Below are 11,364 nucleotides of genomic sequence, written 5' to 3' on the forward strand. Positions count from 1 at the left end.
TGTGCAAGGACAGGGGTCCTGTATTAAAGGGCGCCCTCTGACTTACTCATTGAAAAACTCATTTATGATGGGTGTCAAGTGTGGTGATGGGTATAAAGATGCCAGTGTACTTCAACATTGTTAAAGTGAATTGATACGATAGATCCGGCTTCAAAACCCATAAAACAGAAGTTGGTTTTTATTATACTGAAAAAATGTACTGGGGTGAGTAGAACTAGCAGGCAAATTTTTTTTTTAAATGGCAGTTCACCAGTATGACAATATATTAAAATGTCTGGTATCAATTTACCCCAGCTTTGCAGATCTTCATCCTGAATATCAATTAAATTTGCCACTTTCTTCACCCCATTTCTGAGGAAGACCTCTGAATATTCCGTCAGGACACAAGTGTCGAGAAATTCAAGTACAGAACTTGCATTGTCCATTGGTTTTGCAGAATCAGCTTTTTTTGTCATAGACTAGCATTCAAACACTCTCCTGGAAATAACAGAGGAACCAGCAGAAGTTCTGTGAGAATGGACGATTACTTGTAATCTCTAACTTACAGGAAACAATCTTGACAGAAGATTTTTAAACTGAAATCCTTCAATACCACAGGCCAGACACACATCTCTGAGCATGTGATTAGACTGGCACTTTACTGACATTGATGGCGCTCCCATATTATAATCATTTGAGTGTCAAAGGTTGCCCCAGTAGTGAAGTTGCCCTTGAGTAGATCTGTATTTTTGGTCACTTGTAACATTGGTTATTTCATCAGTGTGTCTTATGTACATACTGTCGAACTCTACACAATTTAGACATCCGTAATCAATGGTATAATTTTTCAACGCTTTACAGAATTCGAGGAATGTATTTCTGAAACTAGGGAGGGTCACACATTTTTCAACCTTACTTTTGGGGAGGGTCAAACATTTTTGGACAACATGTCAAAAGAGGGTCAAGATTTTTTGAGCACTGTCGTTCCGAAACCCCCCGCCCCCCTGCTAACTTACGCCCAGTCCCTGAAAGATTTACCTTTACAAGGTAAAACATGGATGTATTTATAGAGGGTAAATTCACAAATTAAAAGATGTTGGTTTGCTTAACTTCACAGTAGATCCCACAACTGCTGTTAATAAAATTAATTGCAAAGACATGAATAATCATTGCCTTATCTAATTAATTTAACGACAATTCTAATCGTTTCATTTTGCATTTTGTTTGACATAAGTATCAGCGTTGGAGCTGAGAAACCGATCGTTACCGGAAGAATAAAATTTCCATTTACAAGTGATGAAGAAGCAAAATACGTTCAGGTAAAGACTTTTTGAAAACTGATACTTTAAGATCATCTACTCGCCATTATTCCGCACATCTTTACCGTATATGACAACAAAAACACACATCATATAGGCCTATACTTTCAAAGTCCATATCGAAGTATTATCCAAACGTAATCTGATACAATAATCTTTTGTGTTTTGATCAAGTTTTACTATTCCAGCGAAATAAGCGATGGTGTCGATGACGTGTTGAAAACCATTGTCGATGATCTGCACATCGACCAAAGAGATACATTACGAGTCATCACAATTTCAGGAGGCGATGAAAACACACTCATGAAGAAAAAACGAGAAGAATTTCTGATAGATGAATTTAAAGAGGTCAGATTTTGCCGGTATCATTTTTTATTAAATAAATAACGTGATTATTGCATATTTTATGTAATTAACATTTTTAGCAACATGACATTTACATTGGCTGCTAGTTATTATCTCTTTCTGGTTCTTTGTGTACTGCGAGTTAGATGTGACATTGTCCAAACTTTTCTGATTTGTTTGGGTTTTTTTCCCATACCTGATGCCTATGGTGGTGCAAACCGACCGAAAATAGAGTGGATCTCTATATGAATGTACGCCAGTGTACATCTGTGCACGCCTTTCAGCTAATGTATCTGACCACATATCGTATTGCCATTCACAGTGACTCAAGCGCATGTCTTGCTCTGTTATATATTTCAGCTGATCCAAAATGACGAACCAACTTTAATCATTACTTCTGGTGTTGACAGTGGCGTTGTACATGTCATTGGGGAAACACTGAAAAAAATACCCGCTTGGACTGCAAACGACGGACATGTATGCTTAGGGATTTTGGAGGATGACTATAAAATGCGCGATCTACTTGAAAAAGATGGCGAGGAAAACGAAATGTTAGAAGTAAACATTGTAAGTAAATCACTTGTAATTGTTCATGTAGTTGTTACCTGTCATCGATTCCTTTCAATGTCTCCTAAAGCCTTCATGTGATTTCGGCCTTGCAAGACATTTAATAAATGTTTAGCGGCTGCTGTCTGTCAACTGTAGTCCATAGACTTTAGGTCCGATGATTTGCTAATTTTGACCGAAAATACTGCAGCGTTAGTGTAGGGAAACGAAAAAAAACATGTATGAGAAGTTATTCAAATTCACTGTCACGTGGCCCTTACTTAAACAATTACCAAATACTACAAAGAACAGCATTTGCCAAAATCTAGGCCTTCAGAAAATATATACTTTGAAAGGTTACGAGCTTAATTTTCTGCAGACAGTTATTCAATTTGAAGGCTTCAAGTTTGTCTTGGAACCTTAACGGTGTTCGCCTTTTCAGCGTTATCGCCCTACAAAGTTTATCCATATCAAAGTAATACATTAATTTTAATCCCCACTAGAACTCGACTGTATGCTCGTAGTAAACTTATATGCTAGTTGATGACATCAACTCTTAGTATAAATGTTACTGATTTTTTATAACTTTTAGTGAATGTATCTGTATGTGTGTATGTGGCTGTCTCTTTGCAGTGTAAGGTCTTCAACCTCCATGCCACATAAACCTTCAAACCATCTAAATATTATTAGTACCATTGTCTATGTTAAAGCTTACCATCAACAGAATTCATCTGATGCCTCTTAGAGACTTGTGTTATAATAGTGGGGTAGATACTCGCAGATATCAAATTGAATACTAATTGCCACAACAGATAATATAGGGCTCTGGCCCTGGTGTCGCGCAAGTAGTTTTAAGATTAGAAATTTTATTTCCGTCTGAAGATGCACATTCGGGGTCAATACATGGTCAATAATACTGATTATAATATAATAATATTTTCATTGCTTGCTTGTAAATATAGGATTTACATCACATTTGTGGCAATAAAAGTGTGATACAAAAATAAGTTAAAATTTTCTTCAATAAAGATAAAGTATTACTGTATAATAATAGTAGCTAATAATAAATATAACTAGGTATTTTCTTATTATATAAATAAAAATATAATCTGCAAGTTGTTCATTATGATTATATGATTAGTATTAAAAGAATCAAATATAATTCCTTAATTGTTACTTGATTTATACACTTGATTAGTAGGATCACCACGCATTTTCGTCACACATCTGGTTTATTTTGTCACTAATTAGCAGTTCGCTTTGTCAGACCAGGGTAGATACAGATTTTCTGTTAAGTTTGTCAAAAAGACAGACATAAATGACAATTTGTGTACATAACATTTTACATTTATCATGATGACAACCCACTGTGCTCAATAAGGGACGTATTGTGCCGTCCTTGTATTTTCCATAGCAACTGTACCGCCCAATGTCCAGTATTGCAAGCGGCTGAAAACCTTTCTATCTAAGAACTAGCACTTTGCATCTACTTATTTTCTAAATGTGAGTTCAGTCCAATGATTCTTTTTTATCCATATCAAAGTAATACATTAATTTCATATGCAGGACAGATTTCTCTCCTTTTTCTATTCTGTAAGCAGGATTATACAGATATGTTGTATCGGTGATGACTAAACAGAGAATGATATTACTGGCTGACGGCAGCAATGTATTTTATTTATTATTGATTGCGAGTGAAAAAATCATAGTTTGCACGTTTCGTATTTGTTTCTTTACAAGCACTTTACAAGTCTCCATGAATTTAGTTGGGTACACATCCGGTTACTCGTATAGTATATATTGAACCTGCCCATCCGTGTATCACCACTGTACATAGCTCTCAAAGTTTGTCTGGTCCTTAAAAGAAAAGAACCAAGAGTTTGACATCTCAAGGTCAATTTATGGCAGAGCATCGAGTAACATAAGTATGTAATCTGTGTATCTCAGAAAAGCTACACATTATCAATGCTGATAAATCTACGCTGTTAAACAAACGCTGTGAGTTGGTTTCAAAATGTCGCCACCGAAACAAATATTATTTATCAAATTCTAACACAACCACAGAATGGTACGTGCCAAACATTTAAATGAGAGTGTAGAGCTATCAGAATCTGTCTGAAGATTGCAGGATGCATGAAACTTACGTAACATATGTTATTACTCTGTACTTGAAGTAATTTGTGTTATTATTTATAACGCTCTGCTTTCCACATCGAGCATTGTAGTTTTCCATGACGACATCATCTGCATATTAGATTTATGCAATAATTCTGAGAAACAAATTTCACACCGATACGATATCGAAACAATTATTGGAGGTTTTGGAATGGAATTAAATAGCGAAGAGATAGCTATATAAAATGCTTTAAAATTTATTTTTCGTTTAAGATTTCCTTACAAAATTGGACTTTATAATATGCCAAAAAAAAAAAAGAAATAACTTTTTGACTATCATTACATCACCATTAATTCCACGGGACGCCGTGTGAACAAAGGTCATATAAATATGGTTCTATGCAATATAAGAGACCACAGTACAATGTGTGAACAAAGGTCAAATGTATGTATTGTCCTATGCATCTCTCACAATTTTTTTTGAAAGCGATAAACACATCGCATAGCTTTACGAAAGAAAGCCTCGGGGAACTATAGCTACAACTAAGACATTTCTAAAACATTTCTTGTCTCGGTTTCCTCCAGAGGGCCTTATCGGACAACAAGGAAAAGAATGCACTTTTGCCAAACCGTCACCATACACATCTGTTGGTCGTGCAACCAAAGAAAGAAAGGGAGGTACGAAGACAACTTGAACATTATATTACTACAAAAGCACACGCAGGTGGGTATTATAACAAACTTTCAAATATCTTTAAATGACGTATTAGTAAATATCGTTTAAAGTTGTACTTTGGTATCCTGCTGACTTTTAATATCAAGCCCACAGTGGTTATTTCACATTCATAGTTACCCGTCGCTCATAACTCATCTGCATGAAATTTAAAGCTCGTGTTGTGCGAAGGCTACATATCGGTTTAACGAAAATATGAACGCCTGTCAAACAATGAGTGGGCTTGAAATAGCAGGTTAAGAGTAAGGATTTATCGTTAAAACAGATAAAAACTGTTAATTTGATTATCACATCAATTCATCTTGAAATGTCAAACATTGTGTGTCGGGTTCTATTTTCTGAAATAATCATATGCTTTCTATAGTTCGAGGTTGGTCGGTTGTCATGCTGTCTGTAGGAGGTGCACTTGTGACCATAGGAGAAGTTGCCAATGCTGTTAGTGATGAGAAGCCCATACCTGTCGTCTTATTTGGAGGAACTGGAGGTGCAACGGATTTAATAATAAATTTGATTAATAAAGATATAAGGTGAGAGCATCACTACCAATTTATTAAAGATAATGTTATTATATGTGTATGGTCTTTGGCTTTAATGGCTAAATTGCCCTGGTTGTACGATAACCCTGACACGAATAAGTGACTTGTTGTAAAGCTCGGGGCACGAGCAATGCGCATTTATAGATACTGATATTTCAACGTTTCTGTAAAACAAATAGGAATATCAGGCACCATGGAAGTTTGCCCCGGACAAAAACGTAACATGATAATCAAACTATTGTCACAATACAATCCAGTAACTCTACTCTAGACATTGAAGTTGTATTACATACTATGTCCTCATTCATGCATAACTAAAGCAGTTCTTTGTTCCTTTCTTCAGAGTATTAATTAATCACGTAGATGACTAGATGTTTATCATTTGAGACGGAGTGATTTTAGCAATTCTTATTAATTTGCTAAAAAATGGTTATTGGCCAATCTTAACATACTCAGCCCATTAAATTCTTATCAATATTTGAATATTTTATTACAGAAAAGAAAAGATTGAGGAATTCATAAGTTCAGATTCTGAGTTACAGAAACTGTTGGAAAGGCATATGGCTAAGGAACCTAAACACTTACAGGAATCTACTGGTTGTAGAGCTAACATCAGGGAATACGCAAAGAAAATTCTTGAGGGGAAGAAACAGGTAAACGTGGATTTCGTTTCGATTAGTATATCATATTTTCACAATTAGTGTGAATTGTTACTGAAAGAATTGTAAATGTGCTACTTGACTATCCATGTTTGAAGATGCATTTATAGGGCTGAACATACAACTTATCTGAAAGCACACAATTTCTAAAGTGCAATGCTAAAATTAATAACAATCATTGACAGTGTTGACGTAGTTCTGTTAACTTGTTCTATGATTAAAACTTCGCTTGACGTTAGGTCAGGTGTTAATTTAATTATCGTCTATTTTGGCATTTTGCACAAAGACGCTTGTTTGCTTTCTTAGCTCAGCCTGTCTTCATTTATCAGTGTTTCAATCAAAGCCCTTAGTACTGCATGAAGTAAGACTCATTCATCTAGAAACAAAATGGGATTTGAATTTTACTCCATGTAAATTGACAATAGAATATAATTCTTTGAAAATTCTTATTTCTTTATTCGCAAGATAGTTTTATGGTGTTTTAGGTTCCTCTTCAACAAAGGTGGAGGTATTTAAATAATCCAAGATGCCCAATAGTCCTTCGTTTTCCTTCTTTGCTTGGATACTATGTCTCTTGGGTTGCACTGATCCTTTGCATTTTGCCATCCGTTTTATGTCACTTCGGGCTATATTTATCAGCAGGAGGCTCCTAATACTTGGAATATAAATATGTGACTGAGAGAAGAATAGGTCTGCAGTATTTGGGTTGGTCGTCGCGGCGTCGGCATTCAGCAACAAATATATACCTATGTTCACCAGCGCATTTTTCTGTTCAAGGCCTAGCTTTCAGGATTGTTTTAACTAAAGCATCCTATCTCTCTAGGAATACAGGTATTCACAGTGTTCAGTTTCTGCCCGACCAAATCATGTAAGCCATTGCTGCTACTTTTATGTTTTGCTGGTTTGACTCTAATGCCGACAAGGGAACGGTTGCTATGTTCCCGTCAAGACTCTACCCCTTGCCTAGCAAACTTCTAATCTTCTCTTGAGAGTTTTTCTAAGTATGCTGCGACATGGACATGCTAAATTTTCGAATCCTGCTTGTATTGTAATGTTGGCATCGTTCATGCTTTTGATAATTTTATTCAATTTCTATAGTCGCTGTAAAGTCAGGCTGCTTTTAGCGGTGATTTTACGTGCTAGAGCATCGAAGTAGCCAACAGAAGAGGCATTTTCAATTATGATGATAGAGTTCCCCTATTATAATGTCAGATTTTTATTCACTCACTTGTATTTCCAACAGGTTTCCATGGTAACTTAGCCGGAAAGACACGCCCTAATGAAGGGTTTCTGATAGACAATGATAACAAGTTATCCAGAAGTATTTTAATAGACTCCTCATCTTTATCGAATAATTTTTACTTGGCTACCATCAAAAGTTGTGTCCTTTCACCACAGCAACTCTCAGCGCTAAGAATCTCAGCGTAAAATCAAAACACAACTACCGTTCACAAAAAAACATGCAGTAAATTCACAGTCAGTGTAGCTAATACATAAGTTCTCCGTCGGCGTTTTTGTTGACTGTTATGACACGCGTAATCATCAGATGTAGTGGGATCTTTGAAAACTTCTTTCCTTTCCTACAGCAGTGTCATGTCGGGCAGTAAAGGGGGTTACTTTGTGACTCTAAATCAACATCAGTTATTTTCGGGAAGCAATGTTATTTGATATTAAAGTATAAAAATGTTGCTGGTCTTAATGCAAAAGTTCAAAACTTACACTTATTGCTATTAAACGAAATATGCTAGAAAAAATATTGATTTGACAAATCTGATTAGCCTTAGTGATAATATTAGAGCGAATTCATATTTTGAGATACATTTCACGTTTTAGGTACAATTTATTAATAACGTAAATGATTATGTGCACGAGCTGGCTTTGCTGGTTTGCTCACTGCTATACTTGTACAAAACAGAATTTCAGAATACTTTATTTGAACTGACGAATTTCCCAGCAAACGACATGACGCTAATTTATTCTGAAGTACACAAATTCCCAGATCCAAACTTCCTTCTCATCTAATTAAGTGGTGGACTAAACTACTTAATTTACTTTCTTGCACTTTCTTTACAGATATCTTTCGTAAGCACAATTGTGAAAATAATGACAGATCGACCCCAGTGTTATCAATTCCTTTATCCAAATAACAATATACAATTGTCAACACAGACAGTGCACATTTAATTGAACAGAGCTTTTATTATAAACATCTAGAGTTGCTAAACCAGTAATAGCTAGCATCAACCACATGCGTTTACGAAGTGTCCACTGCTGTTAGTCACAAATAGATATGGCAATAGACAAGTATGTAGCATGTTTGCTCTCTCCTTTATACATTTCGAATTGTTGATTAGATTCGTCTTAAGCTAATGCTTTGCGTTCTCAATATCAATTTAAACAATTAAAACACGATACAACAATGACTTTGACGAAGGCTATTGTATATTTATTTGTTGGTTAGCTTCTTATTTTCTAACCAATGTAGTTTATCTGTTTCAGGGAACACATCTTTATTGCGAACATGCTCCTCTTAATTTTGTTTTAAGTACATGTTTTGTAGAGAATGCATAATACTAGAATCATTCACCTTTACCCATCTAGCTTAACATATATAAACCGACCAAAAAGAGGAGAAAGGAAAACGGAAGCAGACGTCCTAACAGCCTTGATGACGTTGTAGAAGAAGTGGCAGGTAGATATTATATACCTCCGAACATGTCATGGCTACCTTCATTAAGGTTTACATAGTTAAGACAAATTATAAACAGCATATGATGCTCTCTGTTCAATAATAAGTTCATAATCCTATCATAAGTGTCTTAATGAAAGATGAATTAAGCCATCGTATAGAAGAGAACACAATTTTCATCGATAGGTCATTTTAATTTATATCATTTCCTTTCGAAAAACATAGTCCGCATCCGATTGTATAATGTTATACGAAACATTTTTATACTGACAAAAGTTTTGCCCTCATTGGTCTAACAGCAATTTGTAGTTATAGTTTGGTGATGTATTGGTAAAGAAACCCACATGGCTTCGTATTTTGGTCGATCTTCGTACAAACTTGTCATCATTTGTTTTAAGTACATGTTTTGTAGAGAATGCATAATACTAGAATCATTCACCTTTATGGCCCATGATGCCTCGAAAGAGTCATCAGGGGCCAGTGGCTAGAGCAGTGGACTCACGATCACAGGATGGTGAGTTCGAGCCCCGGCATGGCCATGGTGTTGTGTCCTTGAGCAAGGCACTTTATTCCTCATTGCTTCTCCCCACCCAGGAGTGGTGGGTACCTGGTAGGACAGTGGTTGTAATGTCTGTGTTTAGCTCTGCTGCGCTTATTGGCTGCACATGTGAGCTGTAGTTTGCTCCCCAGGGAGTTGAGTGGTATCATATTAGGTCCAGTGACCAGGGGTAATAATAATTGTAAAGCGCCTTGAGCACATGTACTTGTGGATATGTGTGCTATATAAGAACCCAATATTATTATTATTATTATTATTATTATTATTATTATCATCATTATCAACGAGGAGTGTACTAAACTATTCACTTTGAAGTGTGTCGTCTGCCCATGCTAAAGTTCCAGTGTTATAGTTGGCGACCTTCCACATAAAATAATAGACGCGGCTTGGGCAAGGGGACAGAAAGGGATCAATGAGCATTTGTCATATAAAAATATACTTCGCTCGTGCGACAATTCAGAATGTGAGAACAAATCGACCCCACACTTGGGTTCGCACACTCCCAGCGTACTAGGCAAGGAAAAACTAGGGTGGATAAAATAAATATGACACACCCTTTGAGGTGATTATGTTGATAATAGATAAAGCTACTTTTGACCAGAAGCAATGCAGCGTAGGGAAAGTGAGTAAAGTGGAGTATCACATAAGTCTTATTTGAACAATAAACATAATACAAATCATGTCGTTTTCAAATATATCGGCGTGGAGAAAACACATGCGGTTATAGCATTACAAGCTTAGTTTACACAAGAAATTCATTGTTTGGGAGGGTCAAATGCTTGTCCTGCACCCGTAAGCTATTGAAGTGCATATCAATTATAGCACTAACAACAACAATTCAAAATATACAATTCAAGATGCGAGGTAGATGAATATTCCACATTGATAAGGAATCATTTGCATAAAATTTCAATACTAAAACAATGCTCATTAATATAATTTGCATAAATGAATACTTATATACCTTGCATCTTGCACTAATAGATTCATCAAAAGTATCGTCACATTCATTTAAAGAACTTTGCTTGATATGCCCAAATGTATGACTAGGAGTTATCACCTTAACTTTGACTTTGGCTATCTTTTATTTGCCAGTCAAATACTGGTATGATACTGTATGAGAGCCTGAAAGTGTTCCATGACCGACAGTATTTTACTTGCATTTCAGCAAAATTGAAAGGCTGCGGTTCGGTAAGTCTCTCCTTTCAACTGTATCACACTTTCATATTTTTATGTCACCACACAATGGAAAATATGTTGATCTCAAATGATTGTGTCGAATGTGTTCCCTAAGAACACAAAGAACAATATAACACGATAGGAACTAATTTTGGATAAGTGGGTAGAGAAGTAATGTCGTTTTAATCTTCAAATGTAAGCTCATATGCTTTTCCTTTTACGCTATGCACTTGTTTTGATGAGTGATTTGTAATATTGCAACATTCAGCTATAGGGCACACAACCCTTTTGAAAAATATGAAAACTGTATAGATCCCATTCTCCCAATTTAGTTCCGATTGTGTTATATGCAAAAATGTGACAAAAATCTGTAGAGTGTTCACAACACGAGTTTGGTCAGAAATAACAGTCAGTATAGTCAATGAACACATGAACTTACCAAGGCGTACTTGCACAATCATGGGTATGACGTATAGAATTGATAGTAAAGGCAAGAGCCTACTCAGAAAGTGATTTGTTGTAATAGCGGTGAAATGTAAGTAATATTCACATCAACTCACAAAGAATTTTAACATTGACTTATTCTATATAGGAGAATGATTTTTCACGTTTACAATATTTATCCTGGTCTAAACAAAAACGTCCTCATTGGGTTTATTTTTAATTCTCTTGTTAAACTGATACTGGAAAATAAGCCTCTCGTGA

This window comes from Ptychodera flava, chromosome 20 (genome assembly GCF_041260155.1).
Source record: "Ptychodera flava strain L36383 chromosome 20, AS_Pfla_20210202, whole genome shotgun sequence".
NCBI lineage: Eukaryota > Metazoa > Hemichordata > Enteropneusta > Ptychoderidae > Ptychodera > Ptychodera flava.